The following is an 11,685-nucleotide window of genomic DNA, read 5'->3' as shown; positions in this document are numbered from 1 at the left end:
CTGGAAATTTTTCTTTTAATTTTTTTCAATCCACCATTGGTTGAATTCACAGATACAGAACCCATGGATACAGAGGGCTGACTGTACACTAAAACCCACCAAATTGTACACTTTTAAGTGGTGAAATTTATGGTATGTAAGTTATATCTCAGTAGAAAAAAAAAAAAAAAAGGAGTCACTATTCTTCCTTACTGCCTGGAAATACATGGCATGAACCCAGCAGGTCGTCTGAAAGCCCCGGCACTCTTGATAAACACTAACTCCCCTGACATAGAAGATCTAATCCCAGTGTGGGTAACACAAGGGGGTCAGGCATCCTATGGCTGCAGCCATTCTGCTGGGGCCCTCGTTGTGGCCGTCTCAGGAACAAGTGGCCACAGGTCCAAGGCAGCCTGTCTTGTATGCCCTCGATTACAGAACTATGGGGACACAGGGCCCTCCTAGACTGGACCCTGCAGAAGAAAGGGGGTTTGGGGGAGGACTTTCTTCATTGCAACCCTGCATCTGTGAATGAAAAATGTTGCCTGCCGTATCAGTAAACAAAGGATGTTGCAGCCATCAAGCCACCATATTACAGTCGCCCTGATGGTGAGCCCTGAGGGAACTCAGGATGGAAGCAGGATTCCCCCACCCCCACCCCCACCCCCGCTTCTAGCAGTCAACTACTGCAGCCACCCCGCAACCGTGCACCCTGAAGAGCCTCAGGATGAGAAAGCACAGGACACTGGCCCCAGAGAGCTGAGGTGCATATCAAAGGGATGATTTCAGTGAGCCCAGACTCTTGCATCTTCCCATACATAGAAAAGTGCTAAATTCCTGAACTTAAGATGTCTGGTTTTCTTTAACAGTCATCTTTTGATGTTCTGACTACCTGGTCTTTGTTGGAAAAACTCCTCGATCTCTTGGCTTCCCCCGCGCCTCTTCGGAGCAGCCCCTCAGAGCTGAGAGGCTGTGTCCTGGGCTCAAGTCCTCAGAATGTCTGCCGAATAAACCGTAACTCTCGTCTTTTAGGTTGTGCATGTTTTTTTCAGTCAGCACATCAGAGAGTCATTTGGTGGGGTGCTGGTGGACAGGCCAGGGTGGGTGCCTGTGTGTATCATGTGGGGGTGTTCCAGGGAGCCTACCTAGCGCTTGCAAAGCCCTTGTGTCAGCAAGCACTCTTGGAAGCCCCACCTCTGAATAAGGAAGCGCAACTTGACTTGTTGGGTTGGTGAAGAAATCGCCACTGGATTAAAAAGAGCAAATAAATGTAGGAAGTCAAAATGCTGTACAAAGGGGAGAATTCCTTTTAAGTGTTTACTCATTGCTATGCTGACTGGGCATTTTAACTAAGCATAGCTTTAAGGTTCTTTTATTTTCCAGCTCCTAAAGTAGCCCTGTGGCTTATGCATCAAATTCACCTTTTTCCTAATTGAGGACAGAGAGAGGTCAACTTATTCTTAGGAGAGATCTATCTTTGGAGCAATTGATTGATTGATAGATATTTGATACATACACACACACACATTATTTAGCTACCATTTATCAAGTCCTTATTATATACGTTATGCACTGTTATGTGTTTTACAGACTTGATCTCGTTTGATCCCCCAGAAGGTCTATGAAATCCCTGCTATTATGCCCATTTAGCAGGTGATAAACTGAGCCTCAGAGAAGTTTCAGTCCCACGGCCTTATCTAAGGTCATACAGCCGCTAAGCAACAGACCTGGGATTTGGACCTCTGCTGAATCCCAAAGGCAGTTAACCTCCAAACACAAGGGCACGATTTGACAAAGGTGGCAGGCACAAGGGCACCCCAGCCATTTTTGTTGGGATGAGTGAAAACTCCCCTACCTTGAGTCCAGAGAAGTGAGACTTTGCACAGGTCTGTTTGCTGCCTGCAGCTTTCATAAATACACATACCTGCTACCTCTCATTTCTCCAGTTCAAAGAGGAAAATAGGGCCAGTTTCCTTTCAATGTCTAAACTGACAAGGGCCCCAAGCTCCCATCCAGAGAACCGTGAGAAGGACAAGGGTCCATCCCCCCGAAGAACCCTGGAGCCGCAGCTCACCCCCAAGGCTGCCAATCCTGATGGTTCCTCGCTTTTTTTTGGGTCACATAATCCTGTGAGAATCTGATGCAAGCTATTAACCTTTTCCAAGAAAAAACCCAACAACTCACATCACACAAAATTTTACTTCCAATTTCAGAAGACTCCTTGCCTGCATCCTCCCTATCTCCTCCTCTCATCAAATTTAAAAGGTTAAAAATGGCGTGATGCTGTCCGATAGAACTGTCTGTGATGGTGGAAAAGTTCTATGTCTTTGCCGTCCTATTGGGTAGCCACTAGCCACACGTGACCGCTGGAATTAAGTAAAATGTAACATTCAGTTCCTCAGTGCATTAGAACATGTGGCTAGCGGCTACCGTATGGAACAATGCAGCTCTAAGTGTTTCCCGAATTAAGCCAGAGCATCAGAGAATTGCCAACCTGGGCCACATCACACACTGGCTTGTGTTTTAGGGTCTTATGAGAAAGAGTCCTAAGACAGGGTTCCCTACCCACTGTGCTTTACTCTAAGACACTGTTCATTACATGAAGCATAATAGGTATTGATAGGGGTCTCCATGACCATCCATTTTTGGGGACTCGGATCCCCAAATGCACCCCGGTAAGGAGACTTTTCTTTGATCACCAAATTGTCCTTTAACTTAGTTGAAGGCAGAAGGCCTTTCAATATCAAGCCAACCGATGTGCTCTGATGATAATGCAGCCGTCTGGATATGAGCACAAGGGTGTTTGACAGGTAGTAGTGTGATCGAGTCTGGGCACAATATTTGGAAAGGTCTGATGGGTCACTTGTGCTGACAGCTCCCAATCGGACCAGAACTAGATCTGGATGGCTCCGTAGACTAATGGCCCGGAGGCTGTCTCTCTGCAGTCACCGGAGACAAGAGGACAGGCCCCTTGGCCCTGCAGCTGCACCTGCTGAGACCTATGGCAGAAGGGAGGGGCCTCGTCTGAGCCAATGAGGCTTTCAGGACCTGAAGGCTGCTGGGTCAGTGCCCACCCACTTTGCTGCCATGGGCCCGGGTCTGGCAGATGCTCTTTTTTGCCCACTGGGTCTAGGAAGGCAGCACTGAAGCTGGCTTTTGTTCTACTCATCCCTCATCAAGGTCACCGATGACCTCCATGTTGCTAAACCCAATGGTCAATTCCAAGCCCCCATTTTGCTTGACTCATCAGCATCGTTTAACAGAGCTGGTCCCTCCCTGATCTTTGAAACTCTTTTTTCCTTTCTATTTGGATTTCGGGATGCCACCGTCTCTTGGTTCTCACCTACTTTACCCACCACTCCTTCCTTCTCGGTCTCCTCTGCTGGTTCCTCCCCTACTCCCACCCTTTTTGTGTTCGAGGACCCCAGGGCTCGGGTCACCTACCCTCCCTCCCTGGGTGATCTCATCCAGCCTCAAAGCTTATCAATCACATCCATACACTGACAACTCCCAAATTAATATCCGCAGCCACGACCTCCAGACTCCGATAGCCAAATGCTAATCCAAAATCTTGTGGGTGTGTAATAAGAATCTGAAAACATGGTACATTCCAAACTAAAGTTCTGATTCCACCCTGACTCCCCAGACTGCTCCGCTGAAGTCTCCCCCATCTCCACACATGGCAACTCCTTCCTTCCAGAACTCTGCAGTTCATCCTTGACCTCTGTCTCTCTTCTCCTGCCTCCAGTCCCTCAGCAGAGCCTGTTGGCTCCACCTTCAAAATACAGCATGTCTCATGACATTCATTGTTTCCACTCTAAACCACTATCACTTTCTTGCCTGGCTGATTGTCACAGCTTCCTAACTGGTTTCACTTGGCCCTTGCTCCCCAAGTCTGTCCTCAACCCAGCATCCAGGACTGATCTGTTTAGAATGAAATCTGATCGCATCACTCTGCTGCTGAAAACCCTCCAATGGCACCTCACCTTGCTCAGAGTCAAAGCCAACAAAGTTCAACTGAATCAGCCCGCCACTGACTCTTGACCTCACTTCTTTCTACTGTCTCTCTTGCTGACTCTGTTCCACACTAGCCTCCTTGCTGGTCCTGGAACACACCAAGAAGTCCTCTTCCCCTCCCTGAGGCCAAAGGAACCAGACAGGGACACTGGGGGCCCAAATCCACCATCCTTGGTCACCACCGTCATCGTTATCAATGGGCAGTGAGGACCAGAGGCTGAAACCATTAAGCCAGTTTCCATCCTGGCCCCCAGGAGGACATCAGAGGAAATAGCACTAGGGAGGTCCCTAGGCCCATGGTTACAATAGTCATTTCTTACAGTCAAAGGGCCATGGAGGGAAAAAGTGATAGCTCCCTTCTAATTCAGAAAATACTAACATAAGCACTTTATTTCTTTTTTTTACTTTTTTTATTTTTAACTTTCTTTTCCCCTTTGGCTGCACCAGGCAGCTTGAGGGATCTTAGTTCCCCAACCAGGGATCGAACCTGGGCCCCCTGCAGTGGAAGCACGGAGTCCTAACCACTGGACTGCCAGGGAATTCCCAAAATCACTTTATTTCTGACATAGATAACTACGTTATTCTATCGATTAACTAGAAAGGAAAAAAAAAAAAAGAAAAGGAAAAGTCAACCCACGCCAGTAGGAAATGTGGATTGTTTTATAGAAGAGAGGGTTATCCTTGGGGGTTGAGTTGAACAGAATTCCACACTTGGGCTTTGAGGTTGTTGAGTGGCGAATACTGTAGAAATGCCGTGGACAGGTGGGGCCACTGTGAAATGGGACAGATGTTAAAAAGGCACAGTAATTGGTGGAAGGGGCTGCCCATCTAAAGTAAGTCTACCCTAAAAGGATAGCTGAGATCAACGAGAAAGCCAGAAAGGCTCCCAGATCCTAGAATATATAAACATCTCCAACATGAGGTCCACAGGGATGATTCTCACGCATGATGCATTGGGCCACTGTCCTTAGTGGAACCCCTTCTCTGAGCGGCCACACCAACACCCATCCTCAATCCCTTGGATGGATACTGCCAAGTTACGTATTTGCAGCCGTCGCTCCTTTCACTGTAGTTTGCTGCAGGTTAACATCACCCCTGTCTTTCTATAAATAGGAACAATGCTTAGCACAGCCCTCAGAAAACCATGTGTTGCCAGCATCTGGAAGAGATAAGCGGCACTCACAGGACGTCTTTGCTGGAGCTGTGTCTCTCCCACTTGCCTGGCAGGAACGCCTTGGGAGAACAGTCACTTTTGACCTCCGGGGACCTAGAGAAGCCAAGAAGCAAAGCAGTTGTGAAAAACAATCCAATTCCAGCACCAGGTACGCAAGGAGGCGGCCTGCAGGTGCTGGCAGGTCTGTTCAAGTCTCCCTCACCAACCTTCTCTCCAAAGGGGGATTTTGCCAGGAGGAACCTCTGAAAATTTCTAGGGTGGAAGAGAGAGACGGATCAGACGCAACAGAAACGTGGCGCTCGGGCAGCCAGGCTGAGCAGAGGTGCTAAGTGGAGGCTCCTTGGTGACCCGGGGTCCCTTTGAGCCTCCGGGGTAGCCTGGGAGGCCAGTGGGATGAAGGCAGTAGGGGAACATCAAAGACAAGCTGGGCCCATTTCACATTTTTATCATGAGCCAGCCCTATCTTACTCCTTCTATTTTGAAGAAAAACCTAATTTGTACTTTTCTTTAAAAACCATTTATGTCTGGTCTACTCCCTGTTGTCAAATAAGCACGTTTATTACACAGACAGAAGCTTGGTATCTCTGAGACCTTGAATGGACTATTTACAATATTGGGGTTGCAGGGCAAGGTGACCTTCAGATCACAAAGGGGCAGTGCCTTGCACGTGGCAGGGCCTTTCAGAGGACGTGAGACGTCCAGGCCTTTGCCATGTCTTAGGGGACCTGGGAGTTTACAGACTGAAGAAATGTCAAAACAGGATTAGAAAAATGCATTTTAAACATTTAAAATTTAATGCTTTTAGAAGTAAGACAGAGAAAGGCAAACATCATATGATAGCACTCATATGTGGAATCTAATAAAAAAATGATATAAATGAACTTATTTACAAAACAGAAACAGACTCACAGATTTCAAAAACAAACTTGTGGTTACCTAAGGAGAAACATGGGTGGGAGGGATAAATTGGGAGCTTAGGATTGACAATATACACACTACTATATATAAAATAGATAACCAACAAGGACCCACCGTATAGCACAGGGAACTCTACTCAATATTCTATAATAAGCTAGGTGGGAAAAGAATCTGAAAAAGAATGAATATATGTATATGTATAGCTGAATCACTATGCTGTATACCTGAAACTAACACGACATTGTAAATCAACTGTACTCCAATAAAAAATTTAAAAAATAAAATAAAATTGAATGCTTTTAACACACGACTCAAATATGAGAGAATTGAGCTGTTTGCTAGAAATGATATAAAAAACCTAAAAACCTTTTTGAACATGAAGCCCAGGCCAGATGCCTCACTCCCAGCACATAGATCCTGAAGCAAGTTGCCCCCAGAAATCAAGTGACAGGTATTGACCTGGTCACTGCAATAGGAATCTGAGCCCCAGCACGGGACAGGTCAACTTCTAGCTGCGTTTCTAAATTCAAGAATGGCCAGCTCTCCCTGGGAATTTTGTGAAATTTCCTTGGACAACAGAGGCGCAAACGACCCATCAAGCCTGTTCTGAGAACTGTGAACAAGGAAAGCGACAGCACAGCCCTCTTTGTTGTGTTCCACAACCTTTCTAAGAGGCCAAAATGAAGTGTGGGCAGACCTAGGAGATGACACAGATCCTGAATGGGAGGGAAATTTCTAGGTGAACTTTCTGTTTTATGCGTCAAAACAAAATCCAGAAAAACTCTTCTGCCTGAATGCATGGGACCAAGTAAAACTCACATCCCCAATTCCACAAACGCCCAGCCCCGCAGTGAGCGGCTCGTCTCCTTCCTGCGTCCTCGGGCGCCCTCTGCTGGAGGAAGCCTGAGTTACAGCACTAATAACCAGACTGGCAACCGCCAGGCTCCAGGGGCCCCGATTTCCCGGAATTGCAAAGAGGAACAACTATAAAAGAAGCCCCATGTTTTCTCCCCTGGACACTTGGCCCAGTGAGAGTCATAAACCAGAGGTGCTGCAAACCTGCTCAAAGGAAGGGTTCAGTTCCCAGAGCAGCACTTCCTGATGTCCAGTAAGTTTTGCCCATGGTCTTTAGGACCTCAGGCCTGTGTCACCTCCAGGTCCCCAATCTCCTTACCTTGTCCTATTTCACTGGAGTCGGGGCACTCGATGCGTCCAGCGCTGATGACTTCATCCTTGTCTCACATGCTGGCTGAAACACATCCTAGGGATTCGCAGGCCTGCCCTGAGCTTCCTGTCTCCTTGGGCAAGTCGGTTCATCTCTAGGCCTCCCGGTCCTTGTCTCTGAGCTCGGGGCTGGCATCAGATGATTTCAAAGTATCTTTCATTTGTGGGGCTAAAGTTTGCACGCATAAGAGGAAAGACAGGTTCTGAACCTTAATCAGATCTGCAGAGAATGGGCACAGCAGAGAAACCGCTGACTCTGCATTGGGTGAAAAGCAAAAACGGTCAGTGGGGAAGTGCCATGGGTCAGGATCTGGCCCTGGGGCCCTAGGATCCCAGCAGCGCCTTGGAGCCTTTTCCCGCCGCCCCAGCCTGCCTCCTGGTCCTCCCTGTCTTCAGGATTTGGGGCACTGCTCCTTAACCAGGTGGGCACCACCCGTGTGTGAAATCCAGGCCCACCATTTGCTCTCATGGCCCTTACCTTTGCCTTATACCTTAGTCCTTGCGGGAGCCCCAGGGACTCGGCTGGCCAGTTGGCTCTGCCTGGAGGGTGCAGGCAGTCCCCCGAGAGCTGCCTGTCCCCACGTCCTTGGCAGGGAGACTGGCAGCCTCAGCACTGCGCCTGTCCCAGGCTGAGCAGGAAGGCTCCTAGTGTCAGATCTGTGCAGGCCCCCAAACTGATGACATCAGCAGGGAGCAGGGTCTGCAGGCCCCACGACCCCTGCCATCTCCCCCTCCTCCTCCCCCTCTGCCATCTCCCTCCCCCTCCCAGTGCAATGCAGGCTCCAAGGGCAGCCTCCAAGGTGGAGACACTCAAGCCAGCAATGGGAGGAAGCAGCCACCAGCACCCAGGCTCTCCCCGCAGAAGTCCAGGGTCCGGGACGGTGAGAGGCATCGGTCTCCGAACTGTCTCACAGCTGCGAACGGCCCCGGAAGAACAGGCTCGTGTGTGCAGTGTGACATCACTTCCCATCTTGCCAGGAGACAGGGCTTTTGCCAGGAACAGGCCCCAGGGGACGAGTCGGGCAGCATTTTCATGCCACTGGCATAAATGAAGACCTGCACCAGAGGCTGCTATTCTGGGCAGAAGGTGCTGTCTGGGCCCCCTGGGGCTGCCTTCTCTGTCCCCAGCCCCTCCCTCCTGCCACCTCAGCCCCTCGCATCACCCAGGAGGGTCAGCAGCTACCAGACCCCACCCACATCTGCTGGCCCTGCTTCCCTCTGTAGGGGAAGCTGGACTTCTTCCACATCCAACTTTAACCTTCTGCAACTAACTCGACACTGGGAAAAACCCTTTCTGCCACCGCCTTTGTGCCTCAATCTGTCTCCGGAGGCTTTCCCAGACATCCTGAGCAGAGCATTCAAGAATACGTCCCGAGAAGGTCCCTCTGCCCTCACCCAAGAGGATGCCTGAGTTGGGAATCCCTTCTTACCACCCCACCCCCCAATTGGAAAGACAGTCTCACTTTCCAGACCGGTGTCCACGATTCAGAGCAGGAGGTCCAAAGCCGGGGCCCAGACACAGCATCCCCGGGCTCATCCCAAAGGCTTCATTCATCTCCCATCCCTTCCGAGGTGTCACACGTCCTGTTCTCCTACGGAGGCTTCGGCAAATCACGCCTCACTCTTGGTAGGTGCTCCAAACAGAAGCGCCTGTGAAAATGGCCCATCCAAGGATGCGCGAAGCCGGTCGCTACGAGAGCCTCCGTTTGACATCCTTCCCAGCCGGGGAGGCTGCCTCCGGCCCCAGCCCTCAACTCCGATGAAGTAGAGTCGTGCAGAAAATGTTGTATAAATAAAGCCCGAGACTCACTCACTGCACCAATCAGGGACCGAGTCCTGTCTCGGCGCTGGCTGCGCGCAGCCGCCGGGAGGTGGCCGTCGGGACGCGAGCGTGGCAGTGGCGCGCCGCCCGCCAGCCCGGAGCAGTGGTGCAGGGCCTCTGCACCGCCCGCTGCTGCAGCCCCGCGGCAGCCAGCACTGCTGACTTGGCCCGGGCGGCGGGGAGGGCGGGGGAGGGCCTGCAGCAGCTTGGGTTCCAACCGCCCCTGCGCAAGGAGACCCGGGGAACCAGCAGCACGGGCTCCGCGGGCCAAGGCCGGGGCAGGTGACGGGGTGGGAGAGGAGAGCGCGCGGGAAGCACTGAGTCAGCACTGGTGCATTGCGAGCCGCCGCCGGGGAGCCTGGGACCAAGGCGCACACCCGCTCCTGCCCCTCCAGGCACACCTCCCACCTAACTTAGGGACCAGCTCTAGCCTCACCGTTTCCCTGCCACAATCGCAGGGCTAGGATGCGCCTGCTCTAAGTGATCTGGGGGATGGAAAGAGAGAATTCTTTTTAAAGATCAACCCAGGCCCATGTCAGCCCCTGGATCTGACCCGTGGGCCGGGTGGGGGAGAGTTTCTTCCTGCTCCCACCCTCCTGCAGCCCCTGGACTTGGGTCGGGCCTGGCGGAAATGGGGGCAGGGTGGGGTCTTCATCAATTGCACTGGATTTTCTGCCTGAGGCAAACCTTGGGAAATGCTGGTCCCTCACTGTCCAGCATGGGGCCAGCTCTCGCCATGCCAGCTCCTCAGCAGCTGGCTTCCCCGTTCTACTCCCTGAGAGATGAGGGCGTCCAGGGGCCTGCAGGGGCTAAGACCCGCCCGTCCATCCCTGAGGCTCTTGCGCCACTTTGGCTGCTTCTTCCCCGACTGCCTTGATGGGGTCACTTTGGCCCTGACAGCACCTGCTGAGGGAAGGAGAGCTCTCACGATGAGAAGCTTGTAGAAACCCCTTTTCTCATCTCATATTGGCAGTGCATGTCATTCGTTTCACAAGCTCCAGTGATGTCTGAGGGCTGGGCTCTGGGGTCACCTGCTCCCCTTGGGGCACATTTGTGAAGTTCCTGTCTCACCTGACCTCCCCTTAGGGGACCAGAGACTAGTGGATGTGGGCGGGATGCTGGGGCCAACAGTGGCATTTGCTTTGCAGCCACGGACAAGAGGCCTTTCTCTTGGCTAATTCCAGATATAAAGGAATTAATTCCAGATGTAAAGGAGGCTCGTTTGTCATCCAGGCAGGGGAGGGAGGCACTGAATGGGAGAGGAGTTTGCCTGGGCATGCCAGCTCTAGTCTCTTGCTCCCCGGGGCAGAGAGGCCGCTGACACCTCCATCCCACTGATAAGGGAAAATTCGTCAAGGTTTGTCCAAACAGCACATCCTAGCAGCTTTCTGGGGGGAGGGGCAAGTTCTGCCTGTTGCACCAATGAGGCTCCATCATCAGCACCACACGATGCTGACCACCAAAGACCCTAGTGTGTGGGGCCCCAGTGATTCATCTGGGTACACCAGGCTCGAAGTGTTCCACATCCAAGGATGTCAACCTGGAAAAATTAAGCTGCTCTATATCTCAGGAGGTTCTGCAAGCCCATGCCACAGATCTATGGGCTAAGGTCAAAGATGGTGTTAAATACACAGGGAACACATAAAAAGCGGGGGGAGTGAGTCAGAGAGACAGGGATTTTGAAAGTAGAGAAGTATCAAGGTACTCCTAATTCGAGGGAGGAGGTTTGTTTTCACGGGCAGAGGGCTTTTCCAATCTAGGCAATTATGTGGTCTAAGACCCTACAAAATATCTGTCTATGAGCCCGGGTTTTCCCAAACGCCTGCAGAGGGGTTCAGTGGGACCACCTCTCATGCCCCAAGGAGGTTCAACTGTTGCAGCCCCTGCCAGAGTGCAGGCAGGGTTTTCTAAAGATGAGCCTCCAAGCCTGGCTCCAGTCTACAGCAAGACCCAGAACACAATGCAGAACCCACAGAGGTCATGGCACACCGCCAGCCTTGGCCCAGTTGCTGTTTCAGGGACTTGCCTGGATAATTTATATCTGAGAGGTTTGCTGTGCATCCTTAGAGCAGATTTAGTGAGAGACCTAAAGTTGTTTTTTTTTTGTAAAAAGATACCGTTTTGCTTTGGGAAGAACTGCACAGGAGCTCAGCTCGTCCAGTGCCCGGGACCACCTGGGCGCATGCCCCCGTCGGCCCTGCGTGGCATCACCCCCAATGCAGACCTGGATCCAGGCACTGCACGTCCTGGAATGCCACGCCAGTGGTGCCAGCCTTGGCGCACCTCCACCGGCACCTACTGAGGCAGCAACTGCCTTTGGGGTGGCCCTTTGGCCAGATGGGGAGGAGCCTGGTCCCGGAGACCAGAGTTCAGACGCCTTGGGCTCCTTGCGCATGTCCCCGTAAAGAGCCACTGCCCCAAGTGTGCTTTCCGCTGCTTCTGTGCGAACCCCATCCCCATCTAGATGGGCTTCTTATGGAGCCCCCCACAATTGCCTGGCACCCCGTGCATCATAATTCAACACCCACTACTAACACGTCAGTGAATTCAT

This window comes from Balaenoptera physalus, assembly GCF_965194825.1.
Source record: "Balaenoptera physalus genome assembly, chromosome: 1".
NCBI classification, from domain to species: domain Eukaryota; kingdom Metazoa; phylum Chordata; class Mammalia; order Artiodactyla; family Balaenopteridae; genus Balaenoptera; species Balaenoptera physalus.
The sequence above is the reverse complement of the archived record's forward strand: the minus strand, read 5'-3'. Positions refer to the sequence as shown.